The sequence below is a fragment of the Lissotriton helveticus genome, chromosome 11 (assembly GCF_964261635.1).
Source record: "Lissotriton helveticus chromosome 11, aLisHel1.1, whole genome shotgun sequence".
Taxonomy (NCBI): Eukaryota; Metazoa; Chordata; class Amphibia; order Caudata; family Salamandridae; genus Lissotriton; species Lissotriton helveticus.
Window position 1 is genome coordinate 390088913 of NC_136072.1, and position 16554 is coordinate 390105466.

Genomic DNA, 16554 nt, shown 5'->3' on the forward strand with positions numbered 1-16554 from the left:
TCCTGATGCACAAACAAGTACGCCAACTATTAGGTGAGGCCCGCTCCCATGGCCCCTACATGTATGAGGGCCAAGAGTTCGCATTGCAGTGGACTTCTCCTTTAAAACTAATGACGGCCGCAAGGCCTTCCTCTCCCTCTGACCTCAGCTCCGCCAGATGGACATAAAGTACAGCCTCTTCTAACCTGCCTGGATGAGAGTCACATGGGGGCACATGCATCAAAGAAAATTGCATTCGCAAATGGTGCGAAACGCAAAATTCGGCCGTTTGCGAATGCAATTCCCATTTTTGGTATGCATTAACATTTTTGTAATTTTCGCAATTTAAGAAATCACAAAATTGCGATTTCTTAAATTGTGATTGCATTTAAGGAATCTCAAATTGAGATTCCTTAAATGCAATGCATCAAACTCTAAAAATTTGCGAATTCGCAAATAAGGGGATCAAATTACCATGAAGTTGACCTTCATGGTAATTTGCGAAAACTTTGAAAAATGCACTAAAGTGCATTTTTCAAAGTTCCATTTTACACACACACATGCCCCTGGGGCATGTGAGTGTGCAAAATGTACTTCTAAGCAGATTTCAGGGGTGCAACAGGGTGTCCTTTGGACACCCCTGCACCCTTGAAATTGCATTCTTAATTTGCAAATTTCTAATGGTGAATTGCAAATTAAGAATGTCTTTCCATTCATTTCTATGGGCCTCCAGGCCCTTAGGAATGGATGGGGAGGTATTCCTTAATTGCGATTCTCAATTAGAGAATCGCAATTAAGGAATTTTAAGAAATTGCCATTTTTATAGCGATTTCTTGATGTATTGCAGCTTGCAATTCCTTAATTGCGATTCCTTATTTTTCCGCAATTAAGGAATCGCAAAATGCAATATTGATGCATGTGTCCCTAGGGACTGAGTGATCAGGAAAGGGACAAATCACGCTCCCCACCGAAACCCGCCCCCACTGTGGACTAAGTCTGATGTTGACTGTTGCAATCTGTTCCTGCAAAAGCATGGGAGCCGAAGCACAATCAATGGGCCCACTTCCGAATGGGCAGCTGAGTATCTCCCTGCCTGTTTGATTGATTATTGCTACTGTGGACATTGCAAGCTGTGAGCCTTATGACTCGGCTTACCGGCGATGGCAATGTTATGCCTCACTCTGCTCTGTGATGCTAGGCCTTTGGCTGTACTTGGTCCCCCCTCCCCCTTACCTTCCTAGCTGACTTGGCAGACACATTGGCGCCCTATACTACCTTGTTGAATTTTGATATGTTCTTTGTTACATTAATGCTCCAACTGTTCACCTGAGTATGCTGGTGTAGCGTGTTGCCAGCCCTCGATCCACCTTTGAATGCCCATCCTTGCACTCCCCATCTTGGTGGACCCCCGGCCCTGAAAACTCCCTCCATAGCTGCCCTAGAACCAACCACCTCATCACTTACTACCTCTTAGACTTGGAGTTTCGTCCACCAAGAACAGCAAACAAAACTGTGTGTCTTCCCAACGATGGCAGGAATGCTCATAGTGCCCTGGCCACATGTATATCCAACATCGGACACCAGCTGTTGACCTAGCGCCCACATACTCACATTCCATGCCTCACCCACCCTGCCTACTGATGGGGCCCCCAAGGTGCACTGACTCCACAAGCTGGGATCCGTGGTATACAGACCAGGGCCTGCTGGGCATAGCTTTGGCTGGTGTCTGTTACTGTGACACACACCTGCTTCTACCTACCTCCCCATACTCCCAGTACATATTCCCTTGGTGCCCTGTAGCTACCCTCTTCTTACTCCTGTCAGTGACCTCAGGTCAGCAAATCATAACCTCTTCGTGGTTCCGAGGTTTAAAAGATTGAGGTGGAGGAGGGAGAGCTTTCTCGCTGACTGCTGCCAAGGTGTGGAACTCTCTCCCTGTTTCCCTCTCGGGTCAACAAGAACACTCTGTTTTAGGCAAGTCCCTTAAGACCTGGTTGTTTCCTAAGAGCAGGGTCTAAGCATGATTCCCGAAGTTGTCTGTGGGTGGTCTGTACATAAGCGCCTTGATGCCCTTGGGCTTAGTTTGCGCTATGCAAATTGCTCATTAACTCATTTATCCCATGGGGTACTCCTCTCCATGTCCAAGGGATTTCCGCCCTGTCAATTGCCAGCTCCTGCTATCGCCCTCCTCACCCCCACCCTACCCTTTCATAAGATAGCTCATCCCTCTACATCACCACCCGCCCTCCTCTTCCCCTTATTGTTCACACTCTCCTGCTCAATGCCTCCTTTCTTGCACTATCTCACTTCCCCCTTATTGTTCTCCATGACTGTCCACCATCCTGCATCTCTTTTTCTTCTAATTCTAGCCTGCCACCTCCCTTATCTGTCCTACCTCACTGCCCACTCTCTTCACATGTCCTAAAGGAAAAGGTGGGGCGACTCCTGGCTGCCCAACTGCGCACATGGGAGCTTGCTATAGTTATCCCTGCCATACTCCCTGAGAGTGGAAAGGTCCTCACCTGCCCGCAGTACATTGTCAACGATTGCGTATCATTTTATCAGGCATTGTATACCCCGGTATCGACGGCCAGTGCGGATCAGGTGGAGTCCTTCCTAGAGGGCGTAACCCTTCCCCGGTTGTCGGACATGGGCAGGCAATTACTGGGCAGTGAGATAGCAAAACCAAGACCACTGTGGCAATCTCCAAACTGCACCATCACAAAGCCCCGGGAGAGGATGGATAGCCTGTGGAGTTTTATAAATGGACATTGACTCCCTGCACGCTGCCTTCCAGGAGGTGGAGCAAAAGGCTGCCCTCTCCAACAGAGCGGTGATCGTGGTCCTCCCCAAACCAGGGAGGGATCCTCTTTTGTGTGGTAGCTATACGCCCATATCCCTGCTAAAAGGATATAGCAAAATCCTCACCAGCATTCTAGCAGCACGCCTCAGTAGAATAATTCCCTCTCTGATACACCACTCACAGGTGAGGTTCCTCCAGGAACCATTTGCACACCCTCACCCACACCCTCTGGTTGGCCAAAGGCTTACCAGACATCACGTTGGCCCTCTCCCTCGACGGCGAAAAAGCATTCGTTCGCATTGAATCTCTTCAAAACCCCGCAAATGTTCGGCCTAGGAGAGCAATTCATTGCCAAAGGCCACCTGTTGTATGACTGTGCAATGGCCTTGGTGACCTGCGGGGGATTTCTATCAGAATCCTTCCAGATTCAGAAGGGCACACGCCAGGAGTGCCCGCTCTCACCCTTCCTGTTCCTCCTGGCAATGGAACCCTGGGCAGTCACAAATCGCCCCACATTACACAAATACCCCTCACAGGCGGGATGTCCAAGATCTACCTATACACAGATGATGTCCTTATCACCCTAATGGACCTACATAACTCCTTACCGGCCCTGCTGAAGGTTATTGGTGGCTTCACTGTACTGTCCTGTTATTGAGTAAACTGGGACAAAAGTGAGGCCCCCCGCTCTCGACCTGTAACACAAAAACAACTATTCATGGTTACCCTTTTCGTTGGAAGTCCTCACATCTCAAATACCTGGGGATCCTGGTCAACAGGGGACTGGATAGGATGACCACAGGCAACCTACACCCTGTAGTGACCCAAATGAAGTTGGATTTCGAGACATGGCCCCACTTGGGGCTCTCCATGTGGGGCAGGGTACAGGCAGTGAGGATGGTCACGCTTCCACACATGGAAATGCTACCTTTGATGGTGCCTCAGGCTGCTTTACAACTCGTAGTCCCCCAGATTCATTCCTTTGTTTGGGGCTCCGCGTGATCCCATCTGACAGCTGCCAAACTCATGGCACGGCGCTCCTGCAGGGGCCGGCGTCTCCCGTCAGTATAATAATATGCCCTAGCTCTCTACCTCTCGCAACTAATGTACCTGCTCCCCGACACTCTGTATCCACCACAGTAGGTCCAAACAAAATGCCTATGGCTTTCTTGAGGTCAAGGCCTCGCCCCTCTTTACAGAGGACACTCTCTCCAGTCTTGCCCTAAACACCCCATGTTATGGGCCACACAAAAGGCCTGGCAAAGCGCACTCCGCCTCTTTGGTGTGGACTCATACGTGCTTGACAAGGTGCTCCTTTGGGATAATGATGGTCTACGAGTTGATGGTGGGACCTTCCACTGGGACCAGTGGATAGAGGCAGGCATACACAGCCTGGACCAGGTCCTGGACAACAATGGTCTTAAACAATTCGAGCACCTGAGGGAGGAATTCGTTCTCCAACCTCAACAAGTCTGGCATCATCTGCAGCTGAAATACTGCTTGGGACGCTGCCTTGGTCCACGTCCACGGTCCCTGCAGACCTCGCCTGTGGTGTCCTACCTCGCCACTTGGGGTCACCATAACAGAGTGATGTCAGGCCTCTACAGCACAATCATGTGCCACCTTTTCTCACAGCCCCTCCTCCATGACCTCTGTGTCAAATGGCTAACCTGCCTACAAATACCATCGAGGTGGACGATTGGTCTGATATTCTGGAAGCCCTCCCTCACGCAAATTGTTGGAGATGCACTGCCACCCACTGTGATCTTACTCACATCTTCTGCAAATGCCCCTCGATCTAACTCTTTTGGACAGCCACCAGGATTACCCCTGAGGCATTCATGTCTGTGTGCCTCCCCCTCACCCTCCCCCTTGATCCTCCTCTACAATGTAGGGAACTCGTCAGAGCTCTCCAGCCCGTAGTGCCGACTTCTCCACTAGGCATTTGCAACAGTCAAAATATGCATCCTCCACCAATGGAGGTCTTCCACGCCTCCATCACAAGAAGACTAGACAGTGGTAATGATACAGACAGAGATGTACACACACATAATCTAAAATCTGCAATACCAATTGGAGGTGTTCAGGCAGACGTGGGCTCCTTTTTTGCAAGATGATCCATAAATCTATCACCAACGCACCCCTAAAATCCCGAGGGACAGTGCCCATATGCCACCATGGTCCTCTGCAGCGGACTGCTGGCAGGACTCAGGTATACATCTTCATCATGTCACCCCCTCCTGCCTCTCCTCTACACTTTCTTTCTCCCCCTCCAGTTTGCAGTCCCACCCTTATCTCTCTCTCATGTCCCTCTCTCCCTTTTCCAAACCTGTGACATCCATCTTCTCCCTTCTCTTTCTTCTTTCCTGCCTCTGTTTTTCGTCCCTTTTTACATTCCCACTCTTTCCCTCAGACATATACCCACCCCTTCCCACACCATAGGTCTCAGCCACTTCCCCGTCACCATCTATGTGCGTTGCCATAGGCAAAGATGAACAAATTGTAGTGTCGTGTATTTCTATAGGTTCTGAATCAGTCCCCCTATTCCTGACCCTATTCTGGTTAAACTAACTATCAAGTTAACTAACAGTCAGCCCATGAGGCAAGAAAACCCCCATGATGCAGATACCGTTATCTGACGCAGTCACACTACGGCACAGGAACGTGTTATCTGATTAGGTCATAACGCTTGAGATCTAATTAGACAAGCGACATTCCTCCAGCCCCTGATAAGGCATACGACGTTCTCATAACAAATCAAACCTATGACAACCTGGACAATCCGTGCGGCCATTGTTTTGATTTCACAGAGAACTTTAGTAAAGAATGTGCTAACGAGCAAGTCGTATGACATCTTTATTGACGTACCTATGTCCATCCTTACGTCAATCTCGGCACCTTTAAGGTATAAATATTGCCGACCTTGCCCTATGCAAACACACGCGTGGTGACAAGACGGAGCAGCCATACTTGCCGAAGCCGAGAGCAGAAGCAGACCCCGCTGGCAACAGCCCCGCCTTCCTGACGCGCTGAGAGACGCGCTGCTATCTCAAGCCGAGAGACCCAGCACCGGCGCTTCTGGGCAGCCCTCGCAGGCAGCCTGGAATATCGAGAGCAGAGAAAGAGATACCATTCCTCATCCATCCTAAATTCCAGGTACAGAACTGAATAACCCCTCACAGAGAATTCTTTAGTTATTCACTTGGCAAAAACAAACTTAACTTAAAACTGTAACTTTCTATTCCCGCCCACGCATTAGACTTAGGTCAGGTACACGGGGTAGGCGTATTTAGAAACACCAGTTGAGCAAGTTTAGTCAAATGTATATGTGTATGTAAATATATTTTAATCATTTTAAACATCATATGGCTCAGAAACCATATCAATGTTTTTACAGTATTATTTTATACTATTGCTTTTAATGTATGCACTTTACTTAACTATAAGTATTGCAATAATATCGATCCATTTCTCTTGTACGAGAAAAGAGACTGATCAATAAATAACATCTTTTATTGAACACGCCCGTCTCTTCCTTTTCTCTACATTCTGATGACTGAGTAAAATAATTGCCTTGTGCTCACACGACTCTCGAGATTGACTCTTGATTAGGGGAGAGCAAAGTTGTCATGTTCTATGGTTGTCAGAAACTAAATCCCTTCTTGTCTAATCAGGGGAGTTAATTCCTTCCTTGAACATTCGAGAAAGTTTCTAGCGAACTCTGAGCTTAGCTGGCAAACCCAAAAATTAAGTCTAGTATCGACAGTAGTAGACCTAGTTAACGTCTGGCCTAGGCCTTTACTGCTGTAGGTACTATTCCAATGCGCAGAGCCTATTGGGAAAATAGGAGCTACACTACATGGCGCCCAACGCGTTTGGAAAGGGCGATAAAACTAACGTAAGACATTTAGAGTAACTCAGTCGTGCTTTCTCACTCAGACCCCTTTTCCCAAATACTCCAAAGACGTCTGGAGTGGGTGAAAGGTTATATCCTCCAAAACCTCGCAGGAGGGAACTCCTATGTATGGTTCTTGGTCAAGTCAACGTTGAAGGATAAACAGTTCCAAAATATTGTGAATCTAATCTCTGTTTCCATAAAGAAACCTGATCTGCAAACAAACATAATACCATCCTGTCTGTAAAATGGCAGAGAGTGATGATGAAAGAGAGGCAGTTAGATTAGCAACTGAACTCGCAGATGCTGATGCTACCATGCAAGCAGCAGACGCGGAAATAATACTCATTCCGGTCATCAAAAGGAGATCTATAACTCTAAAACTTATAGAAAATGGACTGACACCTAGAGGTGGCACAGTCATATTCGTAATCGAGGCACACGAATATCGGCAGACAGAGGTATACTATTCATGGATACATTTTCCAGCAGCAAATGCTGTAACAAAGTACTTCCACTATTACAAAGTAGAGGAACCTCCTGAAACATACACTCCTTTCGAGGAGGTGGAAGTACCACTCAAATTCCAAGAGCATTTGCTCTTATTTGATGGCGCCCTAAAACATAATAATCACATTACAAGGCTCGGTCCTTTAGGTAGACCAGGAGCAACGTGGCCGGTCTTGGCCGGATACACACCACACCCAGACATCGAAGGAATGTCTACAGCAGAGCTGTTAATACAGCTAAAACAACTACTAAAAATTCATAGACAATTAGTTCAGTATGTAATGCGGACTTCAACAATTCAGCCAGCGATTAAACTTCCACAGCTGACCCCTCACCAGGGGAACACAAATAAAATTACACCACAGAACATCCAATCCTGCCTAGGTAAAGTCCCAGCTAAACGGGAACAGATACCATTCTGGTTGGCACAGAAAATTACCCAAATAGAGGCGGTGTTTCCTGACACCACCCCATTAGAAAAACACAGGATTCTGACTATATGTCTCCCAATGGGAATCGCACCACACATTGAGGACTGTGACACTTGGGGTACAGTCTTTGCTTCCATCTACACAAAAACGCACGGTGTTCCATCCATTTCGGTAATACCAGATGTGCTAAAACAAATTCAAGATGAATACGGTCCAGAACCTGCTTTAACTCTTGGTATGAAATTACTAAAAGACTTCAAGCAGGTCTCGGCTATATTATTAGCCAACATAAAAGGTGAAGCAGCAAACGTGGCGATCCGCCAGAGGTTAAAAGAGACAGATATAGCAGACCAACCAGCTGAAATTGCCAGAATCATAGAAAAATCCTATGAAGAACTAGGCAGAGATAGTCTAGGTGGAATACCAGTAAAACCGCAACTGACTACAAGTCCAGAAAAAATATTTTTTAATAATAATAATTTACCAAAAAAGAACTGGGATGGAAACAAACAATCCAATCCTAAAGAAATTCCAGTCCCGAGGAAGGTCTCCTAGGCGAAGAGAAAAATCTCCAAACCAAAGACAGAGGTCACCGCAGAGTGACCCCTCTGGGAATAGATATAACCTTAGAAATAGGGATAATATTAAAAAATCTGATAGATATCAAGACATTGATACACGTCCCTCTCAATCTTTTCAGAATTCCTCGCAGAAATCGGAAAGAAGAGGACGATCAGAAGAGCACGCCAAGTCCAAAGACAAGGAACCTGCTCAGCTAAAAAAGAAATTACAATTTCCAAAAAAGAAGGTAGCCAGTATCAAGGTAGTTAAAAATGCCGAGAATACTGAGGACACAACTGAAAAACGGAGAATGGGCTCAGACAATGCTAGACAGCGCAGCAGAGGTGAGCATAGCTCGCAAAGTCCTTATAAATCATCTGGAGACAGTGGACACGAATGAATACCTTCAAGTGGAAACTGCAGACACCAGAGTTAGCAAGCCCCACAAGATATACGAGATAACATTACGTATAGAGGGAGATAAGACTAGGAAAATAAGGGGACTATTTTGGGATAACCTCTCAAAGGGTTATGACATCCTTCTAGCTGAAAAAGACTGGCCACCAGAGTTTGTCAGGGAGTGCCCTCATGGCGAAGAAGTAATTATGCCTGCCTTTTCGAATCAAATCCCGATTCATAAAAAATACACACTTGCTAGAAAGTGGGCAGTGGCCTTAGCACCTGCTTTATATAAAAATCATGTAGGATGGGATGAGGATTCTCCTCCTCACAAAATCCAGTTAAAATCACAACCTACTGCACAAAGGCAGTACCCAATTAAGCAAGAAGCTAAAAAACAAGTAAATGAAATACTAGATCAGCTAGAATACCAGGGGGTGATTGAAACTTGCACCTCACAAATGAACAATCCTTTGTTTCCGGTCTCCAAACCAGACAATTCATATCGTCTAGTTTTGGATTACCGACACCTTAACACATGTTGCAAAACTTTTGCAGTGCAAAACTCACACAGTGCTGCACTAATGAATAACATAGTGCGCAAAAAATACAAAACAACCTTGGACATCTCCAATGGATTCTTTTGTCAAAACATAGCACCAGAGAGCAGATATTTAACTGCATTCTCAGTAAATGGCACTCAAAAACAATTCTGTCGGTTAGCCCAGGGGTACAAGAACAGCCCGGGGGTATTCTCAGCGAGAGTAACAGAATTATTACAACTATATGATGATGAAGCATTATCCTATGTCGATGACATTTACTTAACAGATGATGACTTGGAGACTCACTTGAAAAGGGTGAACACCATAATACTTGGGTTCGCTGCAGAGGGTTACAAATTCAACTTTAAAAAATCCAGAATTGCCCATCTGACAGTCTTATACGTAGGATATGAATTATCAAGTATAGCCTGGTTGACAATTTTCTAAATAACTAGAAGAATTAAAAAATCTAAAATATGAAAAGACGTATCCTCTGCCAATCGACATTCTTCCTCTACGACATTACGCCTGTGTAATCTATACAGACGGACATGCTCAACCCTCCGTTTGGGGAGAACATGCATACAATCCCACATGTGAGATTACAAAAAAAGTGTGGCGCGGAGGTAAACTAAGACCTCTATTAACAAAATCACACTCAGTAGAAACTAATTCAGAACAACAAACTGAAATAATCGCATTGAAAATGGCGCTAGATAATGCGGATCGCGAATTCCCGACACTTATAGTGTCAGATTCATATTACTGCGTCAAAGCATATAACAATGATTTGCAGACATGGATTCAGAACGGTTACAAAGATGACACAGATGCACCAATAAAGCAGAGACTGCTCTGGGAACAAATAGCTCTTTTGAAAAAAGAACTACCAAAGACTCACGTCACACACTCACTGAGTCATCAGCGTGATGGCGTTCACGTTGTGGGGAATTCATTGGCTGAAGCAGCCGCAGCGGCAGCCACTAAACCGGCTCCCGTAGATCGAAAAAAGCGTACATTAAAATACATTGACGGTGAAACAATGCTGGCAGTGAAAACGTCATCAAAAGGCGACTGCTCAGCGTTACCGATCAACTATCCACTCAATTATACATACATAATCGATGCAAACTCTGTCCCTTTTGCTCGAATCCCTGGAGTGGGGGATAGAGTGATTCCAAACATGGACAGGAGAAGCTTGTTAATCGCAGACGCACACATGGGCGAGGGTCTCAGACACCTCAAACTGAAAAATTCTCTAGAAGAATTACAATCACGGTACTGGTGGCCAGGCATGAGCCTGCACTACACCATGTTTGTAAAAAAACTGCCCAAACTGCAACAGAGATCGCAGTGGGGAGAGAAGCAGTTTAATACCTCGTCGTATCAAGGCAGATAATATCACCAGTAAAAAGAATGGCTTGCGATTAACATATACAGGCTAGTTTCCACTTATAATGTAGATCCACAGCACTCGGCTGACGTCCGGACTATTATACAAGATTTGCGAGTCTAAATGGCATATACGCTAAGAGCATGCTACGTTCGACCATTGTTTTCACTCAGGCAATCCAGCCTGGGGGGGAAACATGGCCGAATGAGCACAGCCCAGCGGGAATCTTCTCACTTCCTTCCTGAGGGTACTGGATGGTGTAAAGAAAAAACCAAGGCAGAAAGCAATCTATAATGGAAAGGATATTAGGTTCGGGAGCTGGGTGGGTCAAACATCTAATAAGTGTCCAACGTAGTCTAAATAACTTGCCAAGAAATTCTCTGAAGGGATTCAGTCTGTACGAATTATTATTCGGAACTAGGATGTTGATCTCTGACCTTGATAGTCAGACTTCAGTGGTAATAGAAAAAACCTTTGATGTCAAAGACCGTTTGGCTATTTTGCAGGACTTAAACAAAACAAGAAAAGACCTGAGCAACATACAGTTGAAACAACAGCCAACAACCACTGAAGAATCACCACCTGTCCCAGCAAGACCTGTCTGGATTCCAAAAGTCGGGGATCTAGTCAGGGAGAAGATCGCGGTAAAGAAGGAATTTGGGCCTTCTTACAGAAAAGCAGTTCCTGTCTTGTCTGTCAACGGGACAAGATCAGTTGTACTACCGCCACTTGCTGGAAAAAAGGAGAACAGAGTTGTATCCATCGACCTGGTAAAACCACAACATGTGGCCGATAACAAACAGTAGGCCAAGTGGACTCCCAATAAGTAGCAGAACACCAAGGTTTGCTACCAGTACAGAGGTCCTAACAAAGAGGCTCATCACATTCGAAACGCCTAAAGAAGAACAAGAAGGACTATGCAACAATGCAATAGAACTCAGACCTCTTAAAACCCAAATAAAGACATTTAGCAGAGACACACCAATCTACAATGAAGTACCAAGTGAAAATGCAAAAAACAGAAATCCTGAACCAATTGGAACAATTGACAGAACTGCATCCGGTTACTTCATCAACTTCAATGATTCCTCTGACGGCTTCAGTGAATCAAAGACACAGCCATCATCAAAATCCTTTAAAGACAAAGCTAAGGAACTTTTGAAACAACTGAAAGAAACATATCTGGTTTCTCCATGGATTGAATTTTGGGTGGGTTTTGGCGCATTTATCCTCATACTTTGGCTCATCATGGTATTTACTTTGGGACGCTTCATTGAGGGGAAATATGCTAAAATGGACACAGCAAGTCAGAACATCCACTTGGTCCTCAAACCACACACATCTTCACACGTCGAGAAAAGAGAACTTTCTTCAGCCAACTTCACAGCCAATCCTATACCTGGTGGGGTAGCCTGGGACAACACTGACTATGAAATTTATGGTCCGGTCGAGATCCTGAAATATCCACACCAAATCAAGATCTCCTTGAGTGATTTTGCAAAACCAAACTCATTTGCTGATGATTGGGACTTCGAAAGCATCAACAATATGATGTCTGACTTAGTAATGTCTGCTAAATTTACAAAACATGATTATTTGCAAGGTTCTACAAATTATGATAGTATGTATTGCTATAACCATTATGGTAACCATTTTTTGCATAAATCGGCACGACCTAGAAATGTTTTAAATTATAATTAATGGGAACATTGTGCTACACCTCCAAAAGGGAGCTCTAGAACCGTTTATGACAAATATTCATATTTTTCAGGTTTTAACATAAGTAATGCTGAAACATTTTATTTTAAATTGTCAAACAAGACAGGAATGAAAACCATGATAACCAACACAAAATTGATATATTCAGATTCATTCTTTGAAAAAATGAATACTTTTGGATTTGATTATTGGGACAAAAATGTTGATTTGAAAAGTGTTTGGGGTACAAAAGAATGGCAAGTACAGGGTATAGAAGCTTTGTTTAGAGCCTGCATGATCCCAGAACAAATGATATTTTTAAATGACACTGTTCAACAAACCACCTGTCTTGGCTTAGCCAAAATCAAAGATTTAATTAAACCGTCTATTCCGAAGCCAACAATGTTTAGCAATAGCTCTGATACAGATGAAGAGATAGACGTAAACCATATAATAAACCAAAACAGAACACATCCTGATTGGAAACAATGGTTGATCTGGCCCACAGATACAAATTACTGTCAAGATAGATTCCTGAATAAAACACAGGGTTTCAAAATGACCAGGCCAGACCCAAGATATCCCCAAAGACATCATCCAGGGATAATAACAACCTACAGTGTGGGCAAATTATGCCTTCAATGGCTACAGACTTCCACACTGCCTGAAATTAAGCAACACCTAACTTTACTTACTGATGGTGCTGACTTGCGTGATTTCATACTGGGACCACGCAAACAGCGTCAAAAGCGTTTCATAGCAGCCTCTGTATATGCAGCATACAATGAGGCCTGGAAGGTTACTCAAATTGAAACAGCAGAAAGAATACGGGAAATTGACCGTATTATTTTGGAAAAATCACTTTCTGTAGTGGACAATGGGTTAATGACTCTGTCCTCCAGAATTTTTTCATTGGACAGCATTGTGTCTTCAGCAATCGATATATTATCGCAAGACTTACTGTTATTACAACATGGTCAGTCACAATTGCGTTCCATTGTACAGCTTGGCTGGACGTTACAAAATCTGCGTTCAGGCTATGTGCCTTGGCGTTTAATCAACACAACGTCACTATTCCAAATCTTTAACCTTACTGATAGACAAATCGGTATGGCGCAAAAGGGTGCTGATTATACAATCTTGAGCATTGAAAAACTAGAAAGATTACCAATGACAATGTCAGAACGACCTGTCAGTGAATGGATAATACACGGAATCATAAATATTCCAATCTCAACCTTCAGGTTTCAATACTGCCAAAAATATATACAGGCTGGCATGTACGAGAAATTGGGAAAGGGGTACCTTAAAACAACTTGGAACCTGCCCTATTCACATGCATGTGTCAGTAATAAAGGACAGAAAGTGTTTTCTTAGTGGCAACAATTGTGCTATGTCACTAAGCGGCACGCTTCTGTGTAACGGTATTAGTTTGCACGGAGCCTGTGAAGGGAATTCATACAACCTTTCATGTCACCAGCAAGGCGCACCTGCAACTGAAATAGAACCATTCTTTCAAAGACTCTATAATGGGAGTTACATTCTTATTGTAGACCGCAGATGTTGTAGTCTTATGCCCGGGACTCCTTATCTAGTCACTACAACGGCGAAGGTCAAGTGCTGTGGACGTTCTTCATTCCCCAGCTCCTTTCCAGACAGGGAGGCAAGGGCATGGCCCAGTTTGAAAATTACTTCTATTCGAATAGACACTTTAAGCAGAATGAAAACAGTGCTTCTTCAGACGCCTACAAGGCTCACGTCATCAAAAGAAACGTATGATCTACAAGTCGCAAGGACGACTGCAGAGATACATACATTATTATCAACTAATTCCCCCGTACATTTCGCGGAAATCCTAAGCGAAATCTTAAATATTTCTGATACCACTGGGGTCTCAAAGGTATTTAAGACAGTATTTTCGATGGCATTAACACCATTCAAAGCCATACTGGGTATTTTTCCAGATTTCGTCCATTCGATTTTTGGCGGACTTCCCCTGATCCTGGGACTAATTGCAGGAATCCTATTCCTAGTCCTTATTTTTCGTTATGGCAACCCATGTCACAGATCAAACTCTCGCGACAATGGAAGATACGATCCTAGCCATTGGATACCGGGACCGGATATCAAAAATCCTGGGACTCTCCCGGCTTAGAGACCTAAACATGACTTGGTTTCTATCATTTCGACCAATGTGGCAAAGGTGTGTTTTACCTGTACTAAGGTGTCTGCTATGCGGAGAAGAATGCGTGTTAGACACCTGTCTGACGCTACAATCGGATGCGCCAGTGGATGCAGATACACTGTTGGTTCCTACCAAGGTTCACGCTTTGTGCTGCCCTCAAAGGCTGCCAATCCTGATGACGGCATTCCTGGAATCTTCACCACTACGATTGAAGAGTAGTGAAGTTCAAGATGAAAGCAACATCGAACAGGTACGACCTTCTGTCAGCAATGCAAATCAGAATGTCAATGGAGACAATCATGCGCACAAATGCATGGTTACCCCTATTTCCGACTTAGTGGAACTTTCCCATGAAGCTGTTGACAGTTTTTTCGAAAGCCTGAATGATATGATGTTCTCTCCAGAACAGAAATAGAGACTTTTGAGTAAACTCGCACACGGCGTTCCCTGAATTCGGCCTTCAACTTTAAAAATAAAGTCACATGAACAATTTCACTCCAGTTCACGGACAGCAATTTTTTTCAGCAAGCCCCTTAAAATATTTTTCTACATATTTTTTCCCGGGACACTGATCTTCTGCTTAAAGTAAGAAACTATTCCTAGAGAACTAAAATTTCTATTTTTAGATACTTTATAGACTTTAGCTACCCGCTGGGATGTTCACAAATATTTTATTATGTGATGAAATGGTCTCGAACTTCCTTTCTGTATAGCAATATTAAGAGCCATTTCATGTGTATTTCTCATATACCAATAAGCAATAATGCATAACAATGCGTGTTTACTTTTGCATTTAATTCATAGCTTAAGTGCATACAATATATATGACTGCAATTTTTCAGTATATTTGAAAATTTCGAAATGCATTTATGTATTTTGGGGTGGTAAGGTATACACTATACTCTATAGTATGTTGTACTATGTTATACTATGCATAGATTAGTAGATATGACCATAGTTAGCGTGGAGTGGGTGTCGTGTATTTCTATAGGTTCTGAATCAGTCCCCCTATTCCTGACCCTATTCTGGTTAAACTAACTATCAAGTTAACTAACAGTCAGCCCATGAGGCAAGAAAACCCCATGATGCAGATACCGTTATCTGACGCAGTCACACTACGGCACAGGAACGTGTTATCTGATTAGGTCATAACGCTTGAGATCTAATTAGACAAGCGACATTCCTCCAGCCCCTGATAAGGCATACGACGTTCTCATAACAAATCAAACCTATGACAACCTGGACAATCCGTGCGGCCATTGTTTTGATTTCACAGAGAACTTTAGTAAAGAATGTACTAACGAGCAAGTCGTATGACATCTTTATTGACGTACCTATGTCCATCCTTACGTCAATCTCGGCACCTTTAAGGTATAAATATTGCCGACCTTGCCCTATGCAAACACACGCGTGGTGACAAGACGGAGCAGCCATACTTGCCGAAGCCGAGAGCAGAAGCAGACCCCGCTGGCAACAGCCCCGCCTTCCTGACGCGCTGAGAGACGCGCTGCTATCTCAAGCCGAGAGACCCAGCACCGGCGCTTCTGGGCAGCCCTCGCAGGCAGCCTGGAATATCGAGAGCAGAGAAAGAGATACCATTCCTCATCCATCCTAAATTCCAGGTACAGAACTGAATAACCCCTCACAGAGAATTCTTTAGTTATTCACTTGGCAAAAACAAACTTAACTTAAAACTGTAACTTTCTATTCCCGCCCACGCATTAGACTTAGGTCAGGTACACGGGGTAGGCGTATTTAGAAACACCAGTTGAGCAAGTTTAGTCAAATGTATATGTGTATGTAAATATATTTTAATCATTTTAAACATCATATGGCTCAGAAACCATATCAATGTTTTTACAGTATTATTTTATACTATTGCTTTTAATGTATGCACTTTACTTAACTATAAGTATTGCAATAATATCGATCCATTTCTCTTGTACGAGAAAAGAGACTGATCAATAAATAACATCTTTTATTGAACACGCCCGTCTCTTCCTTTTCTCTACATTCTGATGAGACTAAGAATGCACGTACTGACTGAGTAAAATAATTGCCTTGTGCTCACACGACTCTCGAGATTGACTCTTGATTAGGGGAGAGCAAAGTTGTCATGTTCTATGGTTGTCAGAAACTAAATCCCTTCTTGTCT